The following is a 13,416-nucleotide window of genomic DNA, read 5'->3' on the forward strand; positions in this document are numbered from 1 at the left end:
CTGACACTCTGAACATAGTGCCCGTTGAATGACTATCTACACCAAGCATCAAAGCAGAGGAGACCTCTTTGGTGATCCAGGCGGCGGATACATGGATGGCACATTACATAGAGTACCTGACGCAGGGCATGTTACCAACGGACAGAAACAAAGCCAGGAACCTCCAGCGACAGGCTGCTAGGTATATCCTAGTCGATGGAATCCTGTACCGAAGGGGACACTCAATGCCACTCCTTAGGTGTATTTTGAAAGAGAAGGCCAAAGAATTGATGAGAGAGGTCCACGAAGGGTTTTGTGGGGACCATGATGGGGGGGCAGAGTTTATCAAAAAAGGTTTTAAGGCAAGGATACTTCTAGCCAACAATGAATGAAGACTCAATGGAATTTGTGCGGAGGTGTGATAAATGCCAAAGGTTCTCCAAAATTCCACGAGCAGCCCCTAATGAGCTAAAACAGATGCAAAGTTTGTGGCCGTTCACAGTCTGGGGTATAGATTTAATCGAATCTCTGCCCACAGGAAAGGGCGGCGTCAAGTACGTAGTAGTGGCCGTCGATTACTTCACTAAATGGGTCGAAGCTGAGCCACTCACGACCATAAAGACCAAGAAAATGCTAGATTTTGTGGTCAAAAACATCGTGTGCGCAATGGATTGCCAAGGAATATTGTCTCAGAAAATGGCATCGAGTTTGATAGTGATCTGTTCACAGATTTTTGCGAGTGACATGGAATTATCAAGAGCTTTTCTTCAGTCACTCATCCTCAAGAAAACGGACAAGTTGAAAAAGTCCATAAAATGCTAAAGGATACTCTGAAGAAAATACTTGAGGAAGTGAAGGGGGCATGGCCAAAGCAATTTCCTGAAGTCCTTTGGTCGTACATAACTTCCCATCGAACAGCAACAGGCCATACTCCATTTTCCTTAGCTTATGGATATGAGGCTATGCTGCCTGTTGAGTTAGATCCGCCATCGCATCGAAGAATAACGTACGATCAAGACTCTAATAGCCAACTATTGATGGAATCTCTTGATTTGGTCGATGAAAAGCGAGAGCAAGCCCAACTCCGAGTAGCAGCTTACCAACAAAAGGTCGCTCGGTATTTCAACTCTAAAGTATGTGAAAGGAAATTCAACATAGGAGATCTAGTACTTCGGAGGGTTTTCCTCAACACCCACGACTAGGCCACTGGAGTACTCGGACCTAATTGGGAAGGACCGTACCAAATTGAAGAAGTCCTTCAACCAAACACCTATAAACTTGCTCGCTTGAATGGATATCTCATTCCTCGCTATTGGAATGGAGAACACCTGCGCAAGTAATATCAATAAACAATTCTTCTTAAAGAATTGGCATGTATTAATTTTACTTTTTACAAGTTCTAAAAAAGGGTTGGTCATTTTATGTGACTGATCGCTTATAAGTGTAAGATCATTTTGTTGATCACTCGTACAGACATGTTTTGTCCATTTATTACGAGAAATAAAAGGGACTGTGCGCAGCCAGTCATTCTTGCCAACTATTTTATTTATTACAAGTATTTGCTCATATTTAGAAAAAGAGAGAGCAGCACTTAAACATTTCGAGTTCTACACGATAGAGCAGGTTCCCCGATAACAAAATTCAAATGCAGACGCCTTAGCCAGGCTCGCCACATCCACCGAGGTCGATGCGCTAAATGTGGTCCCAATTAAGTACCTCTCAACACCCAACATTAGCGAGCTCGAATAGGTAGATGAATGCATGATAGACTCCAAACCAACCTGGATGACCGCGATAGTTGATTACCTCGAAACCAGCATTCTCCCAGCAGAACGGAACAAGGCTTGCAAACTAATGTATCAGATTCCCAAAGACACTATTGCGGAAGGAAGGTTATATCATAGAAGATACTCTATGCCATTACTCTGATGTGTGACTCCATCCGAGGCCCAAAAAATCCTAGAAGAAATTCATGAAGGATTTTGTGGAGACCACACTTGTAATGACCCAAATTTCCTAATAAGGTTTAGGACCTTAATTAGGAGGCCGAGAGAGCCACAATTGCTTTATTATGTTATTAAATGATAATATGCATTTTTAGGTGTATTAAATATGCATGTGAGCTCATTTTTGAGTAATTGGGAGATTTTCATATTTTGGCCATTTCGGGCATATTTGGCATATATGTGATATGTGTGTGGTGCTTTATTATTATTTGGTTATGCCAGGGTTACTCAGTACCAGACGATCCTAGGAGGTAAGCTAGTGGGAAAGTCACAACGGGATTAATTCTTGACTCGGAGTGAGTCAAGGGGTATTTAGAGCATTACCGGGTTATTGGGTAATGGGAAGGAATATTTGGTGATAAGTTGGGAGTTAGTAAGAGCAGGGGGGAAATTCTGGAGGTTTTGACTATTTTTTCCCCCGGGGGGGGGGGGGGGGGGGGGGGGGGGTGTTTTTGGAACCCCGAGTGTTAGGATTTGGTTTAGGCTACTTAAGCTTGAAGTAACCTTTTAAAAGAATAAAAGAACGTTATGTACGTTCTCTCTCCCTTTAAGTTTCCTTTTTCATCTCCCGATCGCATTTTCGAAGGTAACTTGAGTTCTAGGACTCAGATTCAAGCGAGGATCAAGGCATAGCGATCCTAGGAAAGATTAGAAGCATATTAGCCGAAGGATTTAGTAGGAAACAACTCAATTGGAGGTAATTCAAGTTTTAAGTTTTTAAGCTTGAATTGGATTTTGCGTTTTGATGAGTTTTGTTAGAATTGAAGCTTGGGTTTTATGGGTTTTGGATCATGGGGATGTTTGGGAAATTTGATTTTGGAATTTGGATAGGTTTGGATAGGTTTTTGGAAGGTTTTAAAAGTGGAAAAACAAGGAAAAGTGGCTGGTGCAAGGTTGAGTCGCGGCCTTGTTCTAGGGTGCCGTGGCCTTAGCTTGATGAAGGTGGAGGAGGCTCTGCCAGAGGGACGGTCCGCGGCATGGTCCATGGAGGGTCGTGGCCCTTTAGGAAAAAGTTGCCCATAATTGTGTTTTTGTGATGGAAACTTGACTCTGAGAGCCTGGAATCGATCCTACTACATAGTTGAGTGGGATTCGACGTCCCGGAGGCTTGGGTTGGGTTTGGAAGTATTTATTTACCAATTTTTATGAGGTTTTATATCATGGTTGTGACTAGGTTTTCACTAGGGGCTTGGGATCAGGATCGTGCTTGTGGCTTATTTATTTATAACCTGTGCTTGGACCCGAGGCAAGAAAACTGCACCCTATGTATATGTGACATGCATGGTTATTCTTGATGCATGTTGGATGTTTAAATGTGATGCATGTAATGCACGAGAAACATGTAATTAGGGCATGCTATGAGTGTTGAGTATGGGATTGTTCAGAGCTTGAGCCTCTGTGTTTATGCATGATCCTAATTGTGCTAGTAATTATTGAGTAAGCATGTTGAATGCCCTTTATTTGGACATTTTACATATGATATATGTTTGGTGGCATTGTTTACTTGTATATGGTACTGACTAGTCAGGGATACTGACCTAAGAGTCAGAAATGGCATAGCATCATGAATGTAGGGCCAAATGAAGATTAGAACTAATCGATATCAGCGTTGAATGACTCTAGGAGCATTAATGCTGGACCGACCCTAAGGTCGATGAATCCTATAAGCGCTTGCCTAGTCTAACACTAGTTACTAGAGCCAGGGCCTATGGCCTAGGTGACTGCTTGTCACATGGCTAGGGAACAGAGTTCCATGGTTATGACTTTATGGTCATGAGGAAGGTTATGTTGGTGACTAGTCATCGTGCACCTATCCTATTTAAGCTAGTGAAAGGCTCACTTATCTATAAAGCCCTGGTGACCCTATCGTCACATGGCGTTTGGGAATAAACCCACCTTAGTGACTATTACAATTGTCACTCTTCTATTTGGGGCTAAAGGCCCTGTATGATTATTATGATCACTGGTTGATGTGTTATACTCAACATTACGTGGACTCATTTGCCTGCTTGACTAGGGCTATATCTGCTAGGTGTGTGCCTTATGATTTGATGACATGTTATTACTGTTCATGAGCATATTAAGTTTTCTTGCTGGGCTTCGGCTCACGGGTGCTATGTGGTGCAGGTAAAGGCAAAAGAAAGCTGGACCATCCTTGAGTTGGAGAGCTTAGGTGACGATGTGTACATATGCAGCTGCTCGACCACCACGACCTAGGTTTGAAGGGGGAACTAGGGTTTAACCCTGTTTTGCCACCTAGATCGGCTGGTTATAAATATTTTCTTGTAATAGACCACTAAATTATATTTTTGGGATCCCAATGTATATATTGAACGTCCTAATGAAACATTATATGTTAACCAAAATTTTTAATCCCTAAAACGCTAATCATACTTAGTTACACGATTTTTGGCCAAATGACTCGATTAGCGAGTTTAGCACTGTTTACAAGGCACACCGTAACGGTCCCTGGAGTTGGGGCGTTACAACACTGGGGGGCATAGCCTATCTAAAAAAATTATAAGGCAAGGATACTTCTGGCCCACTATCAAGGCAAACGCATTCGAGTATGTCAAAAAATGTGATAAATGTCAGCGATTTGCTACAATTCCGCAAGCTCCTCCATCCGAGCTAACCATGATAACTTCCCCATGGCCATTTGCGGTGTGGGGAATCGATTTGATAGGCTTGTTGCCAACCGGCAAAGGTGGAGCTAAGTATACGGTAGTCGCAGTCGATTATTTTACAAAGTGGACTGAGGTCGAACTTCTGGCAACGATTACCTCGAACAAAGTCTTGGACTTTGTGGTAAAAAACATCATCTGCCGATATGGAATGCCAAGGAAAATAGTATCAGATAATGGAACCCGATTCAACAGTGAATTATTCACCAATTTTTGTGAGAAAAATGTGATAAAGAAAAGATTCTCCTCTGTTTCCCATCCCCAAGCAAATGGCCAAGTTAAAGCTATGAATAAGACCCTCAAGAGTTCTATGAAAAAGAAATTGGAAGAAGCTAAGGGAAAATGGCCCGAGGAGTTGCCCCAAGTCTTGTGGGCATATCGAACTACAGTTCGCACTTTGACAGGACATATCCCTTTTTCTTTGGCATATGGATTCGAGGCCATGCTACCAATCGAGGTCGAAATACCCACTATTCGTAGCCATGCTTATGATGAAACCTTGAACCAATCCCAGTTCGAAGTAAGTCTGGACCTGATTGAAGAAAGGTGAGATGAAGCTCAACTGAAAAATGCAACATATCAATAGCGAGCTACCTGATATTTCAACAAAAAAGTTCGGGACAGGAAATTCGGATTAGGAGACTTGGTGTTAAGGCGTGTGTTCCTAGCTACGAGGGACCCAGCCGCTGGCGTGCTCAGGCCCAATTGGGAAGGACCTTATCAAATCGAGTCAGTTATTTAACCTGGCATCCACAAATTGGCAAAATTAAACGGAGAGTTGGTACCACGAGCATGGAATGGCGAACATCTACCACCTTACTATCAATAGTGTAGGAATGATGTCTCCTGTAACCATGCTTGTTCATCTTTACAAAGTTTCTGTTGATAAGTTGTTCAATTTTGAATAAAGTTCATTTTTGTTTCAATATGTTGTATTTTTTGCACACTCTCTTAATTTAATAACCTATGGTCACACTCATAGGATAGTAAGGGGGCATCAGTGGTATATATACCATAAGTTTGAAAAAAATAAAGTGTTTGGATATAACCAAATGCGCGAGCTAAAAAGTGTTTGGATATAACAAAATGCGCAAGCTAAGATAATTCGGACATAACCAGATTATTAAAAATAAAGAGTTTGGATATAACCGAATGCGTGAGCTAAAATTATATGGACATAACCAGATTATTAAAAATAAAGTGTTTGGATATAACCAAATGCGCAAGCTAAGATAATTTGGACAAGACCAGATTATTAAAAATAAAGTGTTTGGATATAACCAAATGCGCAAGCTAAAATCATTTGGACATAACCAAATTATCAAAAATAAAGTATCTGGATACGACTAGATATGCGAACCAGTGCGATCTAGATATAACTAGATCGAAAATATATAAGTGTATGGATTACAAACCAAACACGACCTAAATAGGTTTGGAACAAACCAGCAAAACTCGATCGACACAAGTGGGAAAAATTAACCTACGAGCTAAGTCGATACCGAGGCTGGAGTATTTTGCAACAAAAGTTTCAACCTCACAACTTTGGGGAGCTACCCGAGGACGAGGAAAAGGAACTAGAAAAGCAGGATATAACTAAACTACCTATCTTACATGCCATATAAGTACTTTCGAGTGCATGGTAAAAGTAAGTTCCGACCTTGAAAAATAGCGAGATTGGATATGGATATATCGATCAAACTATGCGAGAATGCATGGAAACTCGAGCCTAAATCCAACATGTGTTTGTATGGATAAACAAACATAAAAGCAGACTTTTAATATAAATATTGCTTAAAATATTTCGATCAGAGAGATGTAAAGAAAAAATATTAAAGTTTAAGACAAACATGGTATTAAAAATATCGAAAGTAAATAGCTTGTTTACGAGCTGTAAATTGTTTTTGCCCTAAGGGCATGAAAAACAAAAGCTATAAACTATTACAAAAGTTTCAGAGGGACGTAGCCCATGATCGGGATTTAGGAGGCAGAAGCACCCTCCTTAGCTTTCTTAGCATCCTCCTTAGCCTTCTCAGCATCCTCCCGAGCAGCTTCCTTTGCCTCTATCCAAGCTTGCCATTTGTCCAGAAACTCGTCCTCAAAAGATCCTAAGAAGCTTGTGTCGGGATCGGTGTTGGTGGCCCAAATCCTGTACATGGCCAGGTCAACTTCCCGATCCTTCCTCTGCTTAAACTCTTTGAGAAGACGAGCCTTTTCACCCTCTATTATCTCGAATGTGACCTTTTTCTCCTCCTCGAGCTTGGCATTCAGCTTCTCAAGCTCCTCAACCCTGAAGCTCTTCTCTTTGAGCTCAGCCTTCAACTTCTCGATCTCAGCCTCCAGCTTTGACCTTGCGGCCTTAAACTCAACAGCGAGCTTAAGCTGGAGATCCTTCAACTCCTGAGCATAGGACATGCTCGCGTGAACCTCATTGTTCAGCTTATAATTCAGCTGAGCAACTGTAGTAAGAGCCTAACACACAAACAAATCAAGTTATAGCATGCTTTGAATAAAATTATAACAAATAATGAAGTGAGAGAGGTCACCGAAGAGATGAACTCGGTACTCTTGTCATAAAGGACATTAGAGTCTCGAGCATTGACCAGAAACTACCATTGAGGAGCCTTGAGACTGCTAATGCTTTGGCCTACTCGAGAAAGGACGTCCGATCCGAGGGTGGCCCCGTTAGTCCCAGTAGCGTTGTCGATAACATACTCATCAGAATGAGTAGAAATAGACAACAAGCGCCCCTTGGTGATCGCTGGCCTTTTTGGAACCGATCCGAGCGTTGGAAGAATCTGGACAGCAGGAATCAAAGGAAGGGAATCTGCTGCAGGAATGTCGACCTGGGGAGTAGGGTCCGTGGCTAGGCTTGTAACAATAGGAGCTGGGGGAGGAGGAGTCGCCTCGGTCCTTTTTGGGACCTTAGCAGGCCGGCCAAACTTTTTCGAGGCTCTCAGGCGCTTGCTATGCTTGGCCCCCTCACCACTGGCAAGCATATTCTCGAGGTTGGAGTCCATAGTACCTGCATGATCAAATCACATTATAAAATGATCTCAAAATGCTAAAATTAGAATAAAGCAGACTGTTAAAAGAATTAAAGACAAGTGACAAGGAACCTAACTGGAACTCTCCCCCGAGCTCGTGTTGGGCGACCAATTAACTCCCATCTTCAGAGGAGGTTGGGGGAGTCCCTTCCCTATAAGTAGAAGTCAACCTCGAAAGGTCCCTATAGTCGTTTGTACCGTATGGGATGGCTATTCCATCCCAAACCTCATTCAGACTGTCATTGTGTCATATTTCCCTAGCCAGCTATCAAACCTATGGACCCTATCATTTACCCAAGACCATACATAAAAGTTGTCCCTATCATCTGGGCATAAGATCAGGGTGTCGAGTTTATGCTTAAGTAGGGAAGGAGACCACAAGGCCGAGCTGAGAATGACTTTACCTCTGCACTCGAGCTCGAGGCCTCATCATTGGCGTCATTCCCAAGCATGGACTCCTGCGACGGTGAGATGGGGATCGTGCCTTTGAGCTTCACCTCGAAGGAAGCTTTTCGGTTAGGAGAGGAAAAAAATCCCACTTGGTATACTTCCGGTAGGCAGTACATCCATTGATTGGTCCCGCTCCAAAAGACTACAGGCTCGAAGCTTATCTTCGTGAAGAAGATAAGACAGGGAGCACCTACTGTATGGAAGCTTGAGCAGGGCTTCTTTGTCCTCCTTCATCGCGTCCGTGTGGTAGGACGGTGGTAGTTTGCTGAAGAATTGAATACATTACGAGAGTTCGAGCTTGAGAAAAAATTGAGCATGAAAGGAAAAAGAATCATATACTTACAAATTCGCCTGAATGAGTAAAACTTTGAGGGAGCCAGACCGTCTGTCCAGAAGAAGTCCAGCTTGAAGTTGGGGGGATGGTTGGGTATATCCTTTAAAATATTCTTCACTATGGGATAGCTCGACAGGTAGTAGATGCCATCTCCTCCCCGAGCTCGGGAGGGGTTGCTTTTCAGACAAAAGAGATATAAAATCTCCCTTGGCGAAGGTCCTTCCCACTTCAGTTCGTGGTACAGTGACCTTAGGGCTGACAAGACCCTGTATGAATTGGTCTGGAGCTGGAAGGGCGCAAGCCTAACAAAATCCAGAAAGTCCTTAAAAAAGGACTTCAAGGGCAATAGAGCCTCTGCCTTCATATGCTTGCAACTCCAGGCCGCAAGCTTCAATTTATTGTCGGGGAGGCCATCGCCCAGAGCAAAGAAACTTCACTCACTGAAGGTGGGAGCTCGACATCTCAGCGAGCCTGATAATCCTAGGGCATGGCGAGCTAGGATGTCAGAGATCTGTCCTAATGAAGACATCGAGCTCCAGTAATGTTCGGCCTCGAACATTACTCCACTAGACGTAGGAATGGAAGTAGGCTTCAAAGTGGAGGGACAGTTTGATGAATCCTCCATCAGTGTGAAACTGAGGTCACCCGACTTGAAGGCAACAGTGGGTTTGAGCTTGCGGTGGAGAGAGGCCGGTCTAAGTTCGGGATCTGGATAGGGATGAATTGCGACCCAAAGTCTTTTCCTTTTCCTCTCCTCAACTTCGTCGATTTGGCGTCAGAAGTGAGATCGAATGTCTTCTTCCTCACGCCTCAATTTGTGCTCGCGAATAAGCCGCAGATTTCGAGTAAAGGGTGATTTAGGGCTTGGAGTCGATGGGGAGTAGGGAGTTGTGAGCACTGACCCCCACCATTTTTCCAAATTCTAAGACATTTAGCAAGAAAGAAAAAGGGGAGGGCCAGGCACAAGAAATAAGAACAAAATCTTAAGGGATTCGAGCTCGAAGGACCGAGGTCACGGAGTAAGTTCGATCGAGATCGAAGATCTCGAAGGAATGGGTAAACTTGAAAGAGCCCCCGAGTCATTGTAAGGCTCGGGCTTCGAGAGTGTATTTGACGTGGAAAAAGGAAGTGGATTTATTTTAAAGAATCCCAGATTTTCAGGGAAAAAGTTGGCAGTCACTCAAAAAGGTTATAATTTTGGGAAACGTGCAATTTAAAAACCCTAATTCCATACCCCATTTCTTGGTCTACACGATATGGTATCTGAAACTTAAATAACACAGTAAAAGAGCCATATTTGCATCTTTTACGCAAAATCTGGGTTTGGAACCCATAATATCAGAAGAACCTAAGAACTACATGATATCGGCTAAAACATTCTAGTGCTAAACTAGTATATGTTCCTACAAGTGCAACAACAATACAAACGTGTATGGAGAAAAAATACATATAAACATATGGGATCAAGGACAGAAACTTACACAATGAAGCTGGTGGGTACAAAGAGATTGATGACCAAAGGAATGGTTGCAAGAATGATCTCACGGAGTCAAACAAGCCAATGGTTTTTTGCTTTCTTGGTTTGGAAAACATGCAAGAGCAGAGCAGACTTCGATTCTAGTTTCTCTTCTTTTGAAAACTCAAAGCGAGAAAGTAAAATGAGGAAGACGATGCGGATTTATTTATTGGCCCCAAGGAAAGTCAAAGGTCGGGCTAATCTGAGCCGTTAACCAGATTTCATATCTGATCCAATGGTGAGGTGCAAATGGAGTAATGGCGGCAGACAAATAGACGTGGGAGAATTGAAAAGGCACTCAAGTACTCTGATTAGTCAATCCCTGGCTGACCCGTGTCCATTCTCGAGTACAATTAATGGTACAGTTTCCAAGGAGGGTAGTTCAAAAGTTTCCTTCTCATAGGATTCGAACTGATACTTTTGAGGGGGTAAAATGTTACACCCAGATTTCGAGCATGAGAAGTTATGATCTTGAAATCTAGGCTCGTTAGGTGTAAGCTCGAAATAAACGTGGTCACCATGCATCAAACCATTTCTCTGTAAACAGTGACCTCGAAGGTGCGAGGGATGTGTAGCCTCAAAAATTCTCCGAGCTCGCAAATAGCATGGTGTGACACTTGTATATATCCCTGAACCATCTCTTGCCTTCCAAACTAGTTCGAGCATGGAATGCGTGAGTTTGAATGTGGAAACATCGTCAATGTCTATTTGTTCCCAGCATAGGCAAAGTTAGGCGACGAGCTCGTGATCGACTGATAGTCTCGGCGAATCCTAGTCTCAGAGATTTGATGGGTCTCGTATCTGAGTTATCAGTTATATGTGAACATATTTATTGTTGTACAATCCCAATATTTAAGGGATATTATTTAATCTGTTATCCAATCTCACATTTTATGGGACATTTCCGTATATGTAGGGAATAATGCATTAAATAGAATTATATTAAATGATTCACGGAATATCTTCCTGATATATGTGGGAATGAACTCTACAACCTTCTCTATAAATAGAGAAGGAAGTATCATTTGTAAGGGACCGATTTTTTATTTCTGGAGAGAAAACTTTGGGCAACTATTCTCTAAAAAGTTTCCAAAAAACTCTCAAGTTCTAATAACGTAGACTCGTGGACTAGGCAGATTTAACTAGTGAATCACGTAAAAAACCTCTTATGTTCATCTTTGTTCATTTCCTCCGATATTTTCTTGTTTAATTGCTCTCCTATTTAAGTTGACGAAAAACGGCGTCAATAGAATTGTTGACAACATTAACGACTTAAAGTCTCATCTAGGATAGTTAATCATGGTTGCTACTGAACATGAGGGTTAAGCCATAGGCTTTTAATAAAATTCAGTTAAAGAGCAACAAACATCTCTAAAGGTAGTAAAGATGTTGTAAGAATTTCACCTATGTGAACCTAGAGGTGGTGCCGCCTCTCAAGAGAGCGGGAGTTTTCTCTCTGGATGGTTCATGAATAGATAAGCACAAGGCCATAAAAGTGTTGAGTGTGCAAAGTGGGAAATACATGAGTAATCAGGTAAAGGCGTGTGAGATACTACCGGTTTTTATCACTAGGAATGTTGGGTTCAATTTCTTAAGAATACCTTGGCATTTCGATAGAAGCATTGTAGTATTTTCACTAAGATAAATTTCAAACCCAAAAGGTACTTTATTTTATGCACTAATATTGGTCGGGCTATAGAAAGAGGATGTATTTAACAAAGTGGGGGATTGTTATGATTTGTTGAAAACATAGTGAAATTTGTTCGGCACAAAGAGGTGCAAAAACCATAACGAATTTACTAAAGTCAACATGAGCAGGTTAACTTTTGGTATAGGCATCTATAAATTATCTTCTTGGGTCCAAAGTGTTTCCTTGGAGTATATAAGAGTACCCAAAAAATTTGGAGGCAATTGGAGATTTTTTCGGAAGAGTTTGGGGGCGCTAAGTTAAAGGTATCACCATCGCTCGAGAGACAAAACCCCAGACATGCGATCCATCGCCTGCTAGGCGACGAATCGCCTGTGTGCAGGCGACACAATGCCTGGGCGGTCTGTATGGGACAATACAGTTACATAATTCTGGATAACCAAGACCATTACACTGTGTATTTTGAAATAGTGCAAGACTTGCTAATCAAGTCGTTTGAACAAAAATGTGATCCTAAGGTCAACCATCAGGTTAGGGTTAAAAGATTTAATCATAAACGGTTAATTTTTATTAAAATGGATGTTTGATACATGAGATCCCAAAAACAAGGCATAAGTGGTAATTTACAATCCCCAAAAGTTAATACAACTAAAAGTCAATCTAATGGCAAAATACAAGTTTTAGAGCTTTATCCCTGTACTTTCCCTCAGTCGTGGTGGACGAGCAGCTGACTAGGTACAATTTTCCCTTAGAGCTCTCCAAATCATGGTTGGTCCAGCTTCCCTTTGCCTTTACCGACACCACGTAGCACCCGTGAGCTAAGGCCCAGCAAGAAAACTATAAACAGTAAGCACATATAACAACAGTAATATTCAATCAATCTTAACACAACCAGTTCAATTATATAACAAGGTACAAGAATTAAACTAACCAAAGGTAATCATATAATCTCAAGTTCTTATCTTAACCAGTTACACAAATAATCAGGGTTGGCACACTTAGGTTGAGCCCTCTGTTTATCCAGCTGCCCCGGCTCACTTAGACCGAGTTGCGTTCAGTATGTTTATCATCAGCCCCGACACTCTTAGGCCGTTTATTCTCATATACATAACAACCATACAATCACACAGTGCACATACTCAAGTATTGAGAACCTCAATCCCATTCACAACCACAAGGGTGCAGTTTTCTTACCTCGAATCCCGAGCAAAGAATAAAGAACGGTCCCGAGAATGACCCTCAGTCCTGAGCCTTAACGATAAACCTAGTCATAGTGTCAATGGGTAACCATCAATTCCTAATCCAAATAAATATTTAGGAAACAAAAATTAGACTTCGGGACCTCAAATTCTACTAAACTGGGTAGTAGAATTCGTCCCAAGTGCGTAGGTTCGAAATCTCGTGCCTCCCCAAGCCTAAAAGCTAACTTAGGTCAAAATGGTCTAGGTGGGCCGCGACTTGGCTCTGAGGATTGCGGTTCATCTCTATTCAGAGGTGCAACCTCAAGCTTTTGGGGGGAGGTAGGCCGCGACTTGCCCCCTAGGGTCGCGGCGAGCCCTCATTTCAGCAAGCCCTCCTAGATCATTTTGGGCACGCGGGCCGCAACGCCCATGAGCTGGATCGCAGCACGCCCCCGCGAACCCAAAATTCTCTGGGTTTCCACAGCATTCTACCTAGCCATAACCTCATAAATCCTTCTAACCATACTCCCAAATCCATAACAAACTCAGATTCAAACCCAGTATGCTTATC

The sequence above is a fragment of the Humulus lupulus genome, chromosome 9 (genome assembly GCF_963169125.1).
Source record: "Humulus lupulus chromosome 9, drHumLupu1.1, whole genome shotgun sequence".
NCBI lineage: Eukaryota > Viridiplantae > Streptophyta > Magnoliopsida > Rosales > Cannabaceae > Humulus > Humulus lupulus.